Source organism: Chroicocephalus ridibundus, chromosome 8, assembly GCF_963924245.1.
Source record: "Chroicocephalus ridibundus chromosome 8, bChrRid1.1, whole genome shotgun sequence".
NCBI classification, from domain to species: domain Eukaryota; kingdom Metazoa; phylum Chordata; class Aves; order Charadriiformes; family Laridae; genus Chroicocephalus; species Chroicocephalus ridibundus.
The window spans coordinates 44,260,548-44,271,474 of NC_086291.1; the positions used below are offsets into that span (position 1 = coordinate 44,260,548).

The window sequence follows — 10,927 nt, forward strand, 5'->3', positions numbered from 1 at the left end:
TTATTCTAACAACCTGAGTATATTTCAATTAGATCTCTCAGAAATCAATTAAACAAAACGTTTGTGATGGAGATGTCATTAGGAACCTGCATCAATATCAATTAATGACTAAGAGATACACAATTTACTGAAATACTTTAGGAAACAGAAAATCCTCTGTATCTGATACAAGAGTGATTTCTGTTGAGCAACACAGAAATGCTCTTGATTTCTATTAAAGCCTCCTCCTGTCTATCCTGTCCCACAGTTTCCCACCTGATCCTACTTCCCAGGCTCCAGCGGCACAACTGCTCCCTACACAAGGGGCTGCACCCACAACAGTTTTTTCTGCCACAGCAAAGTTTTAAAACTACATTCCATCTGCCTGAAAAGTTAGCAGCTGGCTTCATCACTCCAGCAAAGAGGGCTTGATGAAACACATATTCAGCCTATGCTAATTGACAGAGCACTCAGAGGCGTAGAAACGCACATTCCATTAAAATCAAACAAAAGGGAACATTTTTACACACACACTTAAGACAGGAGATGGGATGACAGACCTGAATTTTAATGGAGAAAGTTCATATATATATGCGCTTATAGATCACTGGCCCATTTAACAACTGCATTTCTGTTTTTCTTCTTCCCTCCACCATATTTCTCAACCCAGTTTACAGAATATCTCACCATGCTGTACTCAAGCTTGTGTCTGTGACCCTGAGACCCCCCCGCAGTGTCCTCATTTCCTCAGCTCTAAAGCGGAGATAACAACCTCCTTCACAGCCACATGGTGAGAACCAGCTGTATCCAGACTTTTGGATACAGAACACTGAGTAAGCTGCAGAGGTTCTTCAGGCTGACGACAGCCAGCCTTGGTTCCCCACTCACATCCAGAGTCTGGATCATGCCGCTGGAGAGGAACAAGACCTGAAAACAGACTTCTTGCAAAACAGTTCTTTCCTCTGCCAGCGGACACCTGTGCCGTGCCTCCTCAGCCTGCTTCTCGATTGAGGCGAGACTTCGCTGCTGCTGCTGAGCCCTTCCCAGCACCTACCCCTCTTGTGGCCGACGTCTCTGCCCCACAGCAGCAAGCGGAACACAGCACACTCACTGCCAAAGTGCCTGTCCCAATGCCAAAAAACCTCCCTATGAGAGGTTCCATTCTGCTTTTGGTGAAAAGGAGACTGGGGCAGTGGGTCTTCACGCTCTGCATTCAACACTGCTCACAAGTAAAAGTCACACTCGTGCTCCACCAGGAGGCAATTGCTTCATCAACGCTATAAAACTAATGATTAGTTCTTGACTCTCAAGCTGAAATTGTCCTAATTTGTTTAACTAAAGTCTATAGGACAAGCACTATGTAAATATACACATTGCACGAATCTGTTTTTTCTTGCATAACCAAACTACTTGCAAAACAGAGACTACATAAGCAAACGTACACAACCAAACTGCTCCCAAAACAGAAAACATTGCCATTTTACCTTATGTCTCTTAGACCTCTCCTCAGCTCAGTCCTGGCAGCACAACTAGCCCCAGTGCGAGCTGCTGCTTTAGCTAGACCTGTGTGGTCTGCTGCACTGACGAACAGGGAGTCCCTACATGGTGTAATCAAATCTGTGATTGCGTGAATAGTCATACAGCCAAAGCACACACCCACAGCTCACAGCCTCCAGAGCTGCTTCAGGGACAGCGGCCACCTCCATAAACACCCCGAGCCCTTCAGAAACTACCTGTTACACAAATCCTCCATCACATCCCCTTGGCCTGTTTTCCAGTTTGGAAGATATCACTGATAATACATTTTAGACTTCTAGGAAAAAATAATCTTTTTAATCTCAAAAATGGCTTACAATATCAATAGTCCAGCAAGTCTACTGTAGGCAATGCATCGTTCTCAGCCAACTAATGAGAAAATGGACCTACAGGGAGTCTGACTGCTTTCCCCGATTACCATGCGAGCACAAACTAGTCTTTCTTGCTCAGCACATCCACTCTCTGCATTCAGAGCCAGTTAAATGGCAAAAGGAGTCGTATTGTGTTTTACCGCCTGCAAAACCGCAGCGCCAGCACAGGCACGTGTGCGAGGCTGCATTTCGTGCCTACTTACACATCAACAAAACTATTTACCACGCTGTGATTTTGAGAGCCATGGCTCCAGTGATGTGCTGGAAGTGTACGGAACAGGACAGAGCTGTCCAGAATCACAGATGCTGTCACTGTTATTTATGTCTACGGTGTTAATGCTCAAAAGCCAACCCAGACCAAAGCATGGGAACAGGCAACATAAGCTTTTCAGGGAAGGTAAAAATCAACTGTTACAGTTGGAAAAAGGAGATGAGTCTTGAGGCATGTATGTTCTTCAGGTATAAAACTAAAAATCAATATAGAAGCACATATTAAATAGAAAATTGTACTAAGCATTGCATTATTGCAGTCACTACCCCAAAGAGCTCTATCTACTTCAATTGCAAACACAGAGGGAATGGGACACAAGCAGAGCAAACACTGCACTCAGCAATGGCAGTGAGCGCCTTTATGGAAGATTATTTTGATTCAATTTACCTGTTTAGCCACGTGCTAATAGTTAAATGACCTTAAGAAGTTAACATTTCCAGATCTGCTTACCAGGAGCTGCTGGCAGCCTCCCATGTGCATGTAGCCGCACACCAGCAGCACAACGGCGTACCCAGACCTAAGAGCTAGCGCTGGGGGTCCTGCACCAAGCCCGGTGGAAGGAGCGAGGAAAACGGCTAAACCTAGAAAACTGTATGTGCTGAGGACAGGGTGTAGGCGAGCAGGGGGACACTGACAGCCAGCTGGCAGTCTTGACAGGGATGGATGAAACCCAAAAGCAAGCTGGGCTTCTGCCTGCCACACACACCCAGAGTGCAGGGCGAGCAGCCCAGCTGGGAACAAGCCGGGCACACATACCATGGACACGGCAAGGATGGAGATGCAGCTTCAACACACCCCCTCCCACAGGCCTCCATGGGGAAGTGTTTTCATCTATCCAAGATATGCAGCCCAACACCCTACCCTGCAAGCTGGGACCCACAGCCTCTCCTGCCAAAAGCAGCCAGGAGTCACGCTTGCAGTCAGGAGGAAAGGGCTCTGGGGTGCTCTTTCCTACAGGAGCCCCATGCACCCAGGTCTGGGGTGCAGTCTTTCCCACAAGGGTTTAACACAATGCACAAAGGGTCTGTACAGGAGCGATACAAAGCTGGAACAGACCCACAACCAAGAAAGATTTGAGATCAGTGAGAAAACGAAGGCAGGCAAATGTGTAACAGTGCCTTTGCTATTTTTATCTAGACCAATGTTTTGCATGAAACCTGGTGTTACGTATCCAAGAAACCTTAGGTAAGCTCGCACGTCTGCCTGCCTCAGGAGCAAGCCCTAAGTCCAGAACAAGTCATGTCATGGCACTGGGAAACCAGGTGCATGCACATCTGGTGGGATCACCCTGGTCTTGGTAGCCAGGAGATCCCAGGCTGCACAGCTCCACATCAGTGGGGTACCAGACAGAGACTTCATCCTCAGGATCTGTGCCAGCGATGAGGCAGCACTGCAGTCCAGCCACATGAAAATTTTTAAGAACAAATTTGATTAGGATCTCAGACCGCAATTATACCAGCTTAGGGAGTGTGCAGCAAAAACACTTTTCTCCCCACAGGGCTGCAATAAATGCCAAGACAGCTCTGCACTACGTTTGTTTCTTACTTTATTCCTCTGGGAGGATTTTCATGAGACGTTTGTCTACATGAAAACCTGAGGGATGGAAGGGTGGGAAAGGTCAGCGTATGAAAAACTGACAGTGCAGGCCGCAGCATGATGACATTGTGACCCTGGGATGCTGCCGGCAGTGCCTGTGCAGCAGCTCTGCCAGATTCAGCCTGGCCTGGCTCCAGCAGCAAGTTTCTTTCCTGAAGTCCCTGCTACTGCGGGTAAAAGACACTACAGTGCATCTCATGTCCCCGGGGAGAAAGACCTTTCTTGCCTAAACCTGTTACTGGGGAAAAGTAAAAATAAAATTAAAAAAAAAAAAATTATCAGAAGACAAAAGAGCTGTACGGATACATACAAACATACATTTTCTGTTCTAGAACCTGTGTTCTAAACATCAGTGAGAATAATTTTTAGGACTCTGCCACAGTTCCTGGGATAGGGAAAAGCAGCCTTTCTGCATGGAAACAAAGCGCATGTTTATTCAGAAACTGAGACGTGTGTAAGTTCACTTTGCAGACACACTTTTGGTAACACCATAAAGCAGAAAGTAAATACAAATATTCATTCTGTTTACTCTCTCCACTACCAGTAAAATGAAAAACCCACCACATGAAATACTTTAAAAACTCCTCCTACCAGTCTCCATCACAAAGAAGCTCTATGAAAAGTCTATGACCACGTTTCATAATCTCCATTGCTAGATTTTTCTCCAAATATTGGAGGAAATAGAGTCACAATCTACACTGCTGAGTAAATTCTGTTTTTCCTGGCTGCTGTCAGCAGAGGTCCTGGTCTGGACATGCCACTGCACAGACAGGCACTACCTTGCTGAGTTGGGTGAAAAAATATGAATCATTTATAAGCAGGTGTAAATTTTGTAAACAGGAAATTATTTTACTTTTCTTTTTGGCAGTTTCATTTACCCTTTTAAGTAAGTGTTAAGAAGCTGCAATCATGACTGTGGTTTACTTGAATCAAGCAGCTGACCTAACTGAAAACAAGCAAATGCCTTTGACCAGCCTTCTGAAATCATATAATGAAGAGAAAGCCACTAAAAATAATCACCGAGAAGGCAGGAGCTCATAAAACAATATCATCCATATCGCTAGAGTGCCTCGGTCAACCTGACTGGCTGCACAATGTAAACAAACCAAACATTAAACAAATACTAACATGAAAAGAAAATTCCTCCCCAACTGGACAGGCAAGATTAAATGTTTATTTCCTGGACAGAGACTACTCTTTGTCTGTACAGTCTCTTAAATAGCAATAGCAAAGAATCTGAAAGTTTAGGAAAAGCAGCACTCCTGGAAAAGTTTTAAGATGCAGAGATGCGTCTGAAGGAAAGCAGCGTCACTCCCCATGGCAGAGCTGCCACGACAGAATACACCATCCCTCCCACCCTGCCCAAAACCAGCACTGGGAAGGCAAGGTGAATATCAGATCTTGGCTGGCTACAATCCTCCTTACTCCTTATTCCAACAGTCAACTATGTAAACAGCCTTTTGGAAGCAGAGGTTCACACTCCAATTCTCAGAAATTTTATTTTTTCTTACTGTTAGTCATCAAAAAGCTGCAATTGCAGCAGGCAGCTGTGTCTCCACACCAACTGGCAGTCTGTCCTCCACCACAGGACACATACACCACTGCTGCTGTGACATGCAGCAGGCTGAGCAAGACACAGACCCACTGCTACAGGCTCCGTCAGCACAGTGTGGGAGCACTCGTCATGCTGGCCACGCTCCACTGGTGTCTCATGGCTGAGCACCATCAACGCTCGATCCAGCTTGGCTTCCCACCCCAGTTTCACAGCAGTCCTCAGCGCGTTAGCTCACAAGCTCCCACCCAAAGTAGCACCAACACGTGCTTTGCTTTGCTTTCCTGCTTGGAATCAGCCTTAGACCTTAATGCTCTGCCACTTCCAAAGTCATATGCTGCTCATGCGGCATGGCAAAGGACCAGCATGGTTTAATATTCAAGAGAAACTATCAGGTCAAGGTTCTCCGTTTTCCTTCGTCCCGCACAAAGCAGTCTGTGATCAGACCAGGCACAGAGCCATTGGGGTAAGGAACACGGCCGTGCAACACGGCGCACACAGGCTCATTTACTTTTTTTCCAAAAACTGTAATAGAGCCCTTCCCTGCAGTGCTGCTCTTGGTGGAAAACCACCCAAGGATTTAACTGCAGGTTACTTTGAAAGGAAGATAGTGGGGGGATGAAGGCACAGAGAAAACAAAGGATGGCTGCAGCTCAACCCCAAATTTACCTTCCCAGACCCTGTCGCTAGGTGAAATGTGTGCTCACAGGGCACCAAACAGAATTATTGCCCAAACAGCCTGACAAGAACCCAAAGGCCAAATTCGCATTTGCTGTCCTTGAAACACCCTAGTATTTAAACATCTGTCAAGACCTTCACCCTATCTCCAGCTCCTCCCTGGAGAAACATAGAATTCAAGGCAAGTGCTAGATTAGGCTGCAGAGCCTAACACTCACACCATGGATAACAGGTCAAAAATTTAACGTTCATTTCCTTTAGATTACTCCTCAGTTTCCAAATTGCATTAATAATGCAGCAACCTCTTAATGCAAGTGTCATTACCCCCAAGGTACTATTATTTAAAAAAGGATTTTTTAGGTTACTTCATTATTTATCTAGATTTTAAATCGACCCAATGAAAAAAGCAGCTGTGCAACAGCCTCAAGCCAAAGGCACATAAAGAACCAGCAAACCTCTGAAATCGGTCAGTAAGATTGTAGCGTCAAAGCAACCACACAAATGAAGCCTGATTTAAGTGAAGCGGGAGGGGTTTTTCCAGACTGTTGAAGCCCTGTCCATTAGCGCCAGGTCAGGCTCCCAGGGCAGAACCCATGCCCCATTAACCCCTAAGCCCTACGGCCAAGCCTGAGAAGATACGACTTGACTTGCATGGTATTTTACAGCTTCCCTGGGGGACAGCAAACAACAGAAACACCAATTTAACGTGCTCCACATGCCCCAAAAATGGCAGAAACAAAAGCTAAGTGTGTGCCTTTCTGCACCACGCAGAGACAAAGAAGGCAACAGCTCAGCTCCTCTCCCAGATGCACCTCACAGCTGCCACCCAGGCGGGGATGGTGCTCTGAGGTGCCACCTCACGATGGAGCGGTTCCCACCTCTGCATCTTCTATTCCTTAGTGTCTTTTTTTCCTAGTAACTAGATGAGGGGGAAAAAAAGCAAAGTCTTCCTCCAAAGTGATCTCGCTGGTGCCCGTTTACAAAAACCAAGAGCAGCTGTTTATTCTCAGAAAGGGGCAACTGTGCAAGAAGCAATGCTGCAACAGGGAGAGTTCAACGCCACGTATGCTGCACTGTTAGCTGCACAGACACCACTCACTGCCTCCTTCAGTGCTCTCCCTGATAACATGGGTTACAGCACACAAGCTACATCCACACGCATGTCACGAAAAAGGAGAACAAGCACAAAGAAAAATCCTGAAACAGCTACCTAGCTAGCAGAGGTTGGCTCAAAGGAAAAAATTGCAGAACCGAAAGAGCAAAGAGCAGCACAAGGCTATGGCTCCTTCACCCGGGCTCTGAGATACCCCCACAGCCCCCAGAGACCATCCGGACAGGCAGCGATGAAGGGAAATGAGCAGAGCGCGGTGCGGGAGGTAGAGGAAATGAAGATTACTGATCTGTCCAGGGGGCTGTCTCGGACATGAGGAAAAGACAATATTAGACTGAGACAGAAGAAAGCAAAACAACTGTCTCTACCCTGCCCTCAGAGAAAAGAGAAAGCAGTTAGTCAGATGAATGCTTTCTATTTTTCATTTTATCTGAACTGCGCTAGGGAGTGACACATCATGCAAACCCATATCTGCTTCGCTCGTTCCTCTACACGGTGTTTCAGCTGTTCCTCTTTGTTTGGTTCTCCACATCAACCTGTTGCAAAATGCAGGATTTGAGTTTTGTTTTTTTAAAACTGTTGTGCAGAAAAAAACCCCAACCACACCATTTCATTCCTTTTTTTCCTTCTCAAAGACTGCCACCCCTCTGCTGTGCAGAGTGCTGTTCCCAGCTCCACTGCCCACCGCCCCCAGAAAGTAGGTCCCAGCCCCAGGGAAGGGATGTTATCCCCGCTCGTTCCCCTCCCCTTCTCCAAGGAGGAAGTTGATGGGTTTTGCACTTCCCAAACTCAATTCCTCTCCTTAGTCTCTGTCAGAAACCTTCCAGATGAGGGACAGATTAAGCACCATCTATCATCACCAACATCCAGCATATTTATCAACATAGACTTGAACAGCTGTAATCTCATTAAATTTTGCTAATGATGATCCTCAACAGTCTTCCGCCAAGTTTCAAGCAGATACTATCAATCCCTGCTGAGTTTGCCCTGTGGGCAGCAATCCAAAGATGGTTCCTGATAGAAACTTGAGACAAAATAGATGAAAAGGTGAAATCAATAACAGCTACCACCCGGAATCCACCCTAGCCACAACCAGCAGGCCCCAACTGCATCTGCATCCCACTCACAGTGAAATGAATGTAGGGGAAGGATGCCTTTACTTGTGCCACTGACAGGCTTAGCACCAGGAACAACCTTGGCCATTGCCTGCTGGTCCTATCATCTAGAAATAACTCCCACCACCACATTTCATCCGAAGAGCCACATTTCAGGTAGTGTAATACCAACACGGTCTGGCAGTTTGCTGTAAGGGAGCTGTACTACCAGTAGATATATTCATATTCATGGTGCGTTTAATTCTTCAAGTGTATAAAAAGACTGGATTCACCAAAAGTACACCACTACCTGACCTTATTGGCTACTTTCAAATTACTTGTATGCAAATATTTCTGCGCTTACATGCATGCAAGTAAAGGGGTGGGATGATGCTGGTCAAAACATTTGCGACCATGGGCAAACCACAATGACAGAAGCTCAGGGCAGTGCACAGGGTAGTTGTGGCCAGAAGCAGGTGCACAGGACATAGGGGACAGCGAGGAAGTACAACCACACAGTTGGACGCGTCACACATGGCTCTCACAACACACAAACGGCTGTGGGACGAGCTCCAGCCTCAGCTCTGCCCCTGCAAAGGGCTGCTCGCTAGTGACGTGTTTTCTCTTCTTTTACACCCCTATGTAGCATGTGAAAATATACCCATTGCCAGAAAACAGTCACATCTTTCCTACGTTTTCTTTGGTGCACTTTTTTTTTTCCTGTAAACACACAAAGTCTTCATATATGCATACTTTATTTAAAAGAAAAATCCTCACTATATGTTAGTTAAGCCTCTTTAGATTTAACAAGATACTAAGCTTCATTTGTGAAAGTGCAAGCCCTCTGCAGCTACGTTCACGGGACTTCCTATCTTCCATTATTAATAATCAACAGAAGGGAAAAAAAAACGTTTGCCAAACATAATATAATAATCAGAAGGTGAAGGTTAAGAACAGCAGTCAAAAGAACCCTTCTCAACCTCACAAAAAATAATGATCAGGAGGGTCACGACAAAGCAGCCTTGAAATTTTCTCAGACTCTCCAAGAAATCAAATCTGGCACCACAAGAAGGTTTTGCAAACATTTCTCAGAATTAGCTCTGCAGTTCCAGCAAAAACACTGTCAGAAATGAACTTAAAATCCCCTCCCTAAAAAGCTGAATTCAGAGGCACGGATCCAAAAATTAAGCTCAGAAGCTCCTCTACAAGGGCAAGAAGTGACACGCATACACATCTGACATGCAAAGAGAACATGAAATAAGAGTTGTTTTTCCCACTTTTAATGAATAGAGGTGCTGACTGTAAGAGCGAACCGTTCATGTCACAGCAAAAGACTCTCTAGCGAGACTGTCAGAAGTTTTGAAGCATCCCTTCCAGTAACCAGTGCTGTTAGACCTTTTTCTCTCTAGTGGGAGAAAACCTCTTATTAAGCATGTTTTGTCTTTCTCGTGATTTATAAAATAAGCAATTCTGAGTCTAACAGCGACACATCCCCAGTTCCTAAGACAAAAAAAAAAAAAAAAAAAAAGAAAAAAAAAAAAAAGAAGAGAAGAGAAGAAAGCAAGCAAACTAGCCCTAATATCTTAAGTGAAATAAATCCACCGCAACGGAGGAGGCGAGAGCGCAGCACGGCGCGCCTCCCCGCAGGCACACCCGACCCGGCTCATTCCCCTCCCAGGTGTTTCAGACCCGAGCACTGCCCGGGCCGGCCGAAAGGACCCTCCCGACACCCCTCCCTCCCTCCCCGGTTCCGCTCGTTTCTCGGCAAAACCCACCACCCGGAGCCCCCCCGGCCCGGCTTCCCCCCGCCGCCCCCCGCTCACCTTGGGCCGGGCGAGACGGGCTGTGCAGCGCAGCGGCCGCGGCGGGCCGGGCTGGCGGGCGGCGCTGGCTGTGCCGCGGAGCCACCCGACGTATAAGGCGGTGGGACGGGCTGACGGGCTCCACCGCCCCGCTCCGCCCCGGCCCCCGCCGCCCCGGCCCCCACGGCCCCGCTCCGCCCCGCCGGCCCGATAGCAGCGGCGGCGGCTCGGGAAACAAAGGCGCAAGTTGGCGTCTTCTGATGGGTTTTTAAACTCCACTTGAGAGCTTTGCTGCTTTCATGTTTGATTTTATTGCCCCTCCCCGTGCCGTTCCCAGCGTGGGGGGACAGGCACAGCGCACGGCACCGGGGTTTTCTCGGAGCCCACCACGCTCGGCACCGAGCACGTTTGTCAAAAACCAGAATTAAAATAGTGAAGAGAAAACGGTGTTAAAAAGGGATGATATGGCCAGCGATCTCCGTAAAACCAGTTGAAGTTACGCAAGAGCAATCCTGGTAAATTTTCCCGGATTTTGCAATGAGGAAGGATGAGGAACCGAACAGTGGTGCAAGCTGATGCGAAAGCCCACGCGTGTGCCCCTAACAGCATCATCTGCAGGTGCTTGGCCTCTCCTGCGTGAACCAGAGCTGCCACAACAGGGCCTGAACAGGACAACTGATGAGACAGGACAGGACAATGATGACAAACTCTCAGTTAATTATCACGGACTTTCACCAGGAACACAAGAATCGCTGAAAGATGCTAGGGCAGGGAGAGCTGTCTTCATCCAGTATCCCATCACCAGAGTTTTGCCAATGCTTTAATTTGTGTGCAATTTTCCTAGCTGATAATAAGCCACAGTATTTTAGAACATGGTTTTAAAAAGACAGCTTGGACACCGAATTCTTAGTGGTTCTTTTCCACTTACAGGTACCAG

General features: G+C 47.0%; 1 protein-coding gene across 1 annotated transcript in view; it reads right to left on the reverse strand.

Moving 5' to 3' along the window:
- CARHSP1 (calcium regulated heat stable protein 1) overlaps positions 1 to 10,141 on the reverse strand; it is a 37,150-nt gene extending 27,009 nt beyond the window's left edge. Inside the window, exon 1 of the mRNA XM_063343496.1 lies at positions 10,012 to 10,141. The gene's annotated coding sequence lies outside the window, so the exon portion shown is untranslated. The remainder of the gene's footprint in view (positions 1 to 10,011) is intronic.
- Positions 10,142 to 10,927: the final 786 nt, after the last annotated feature.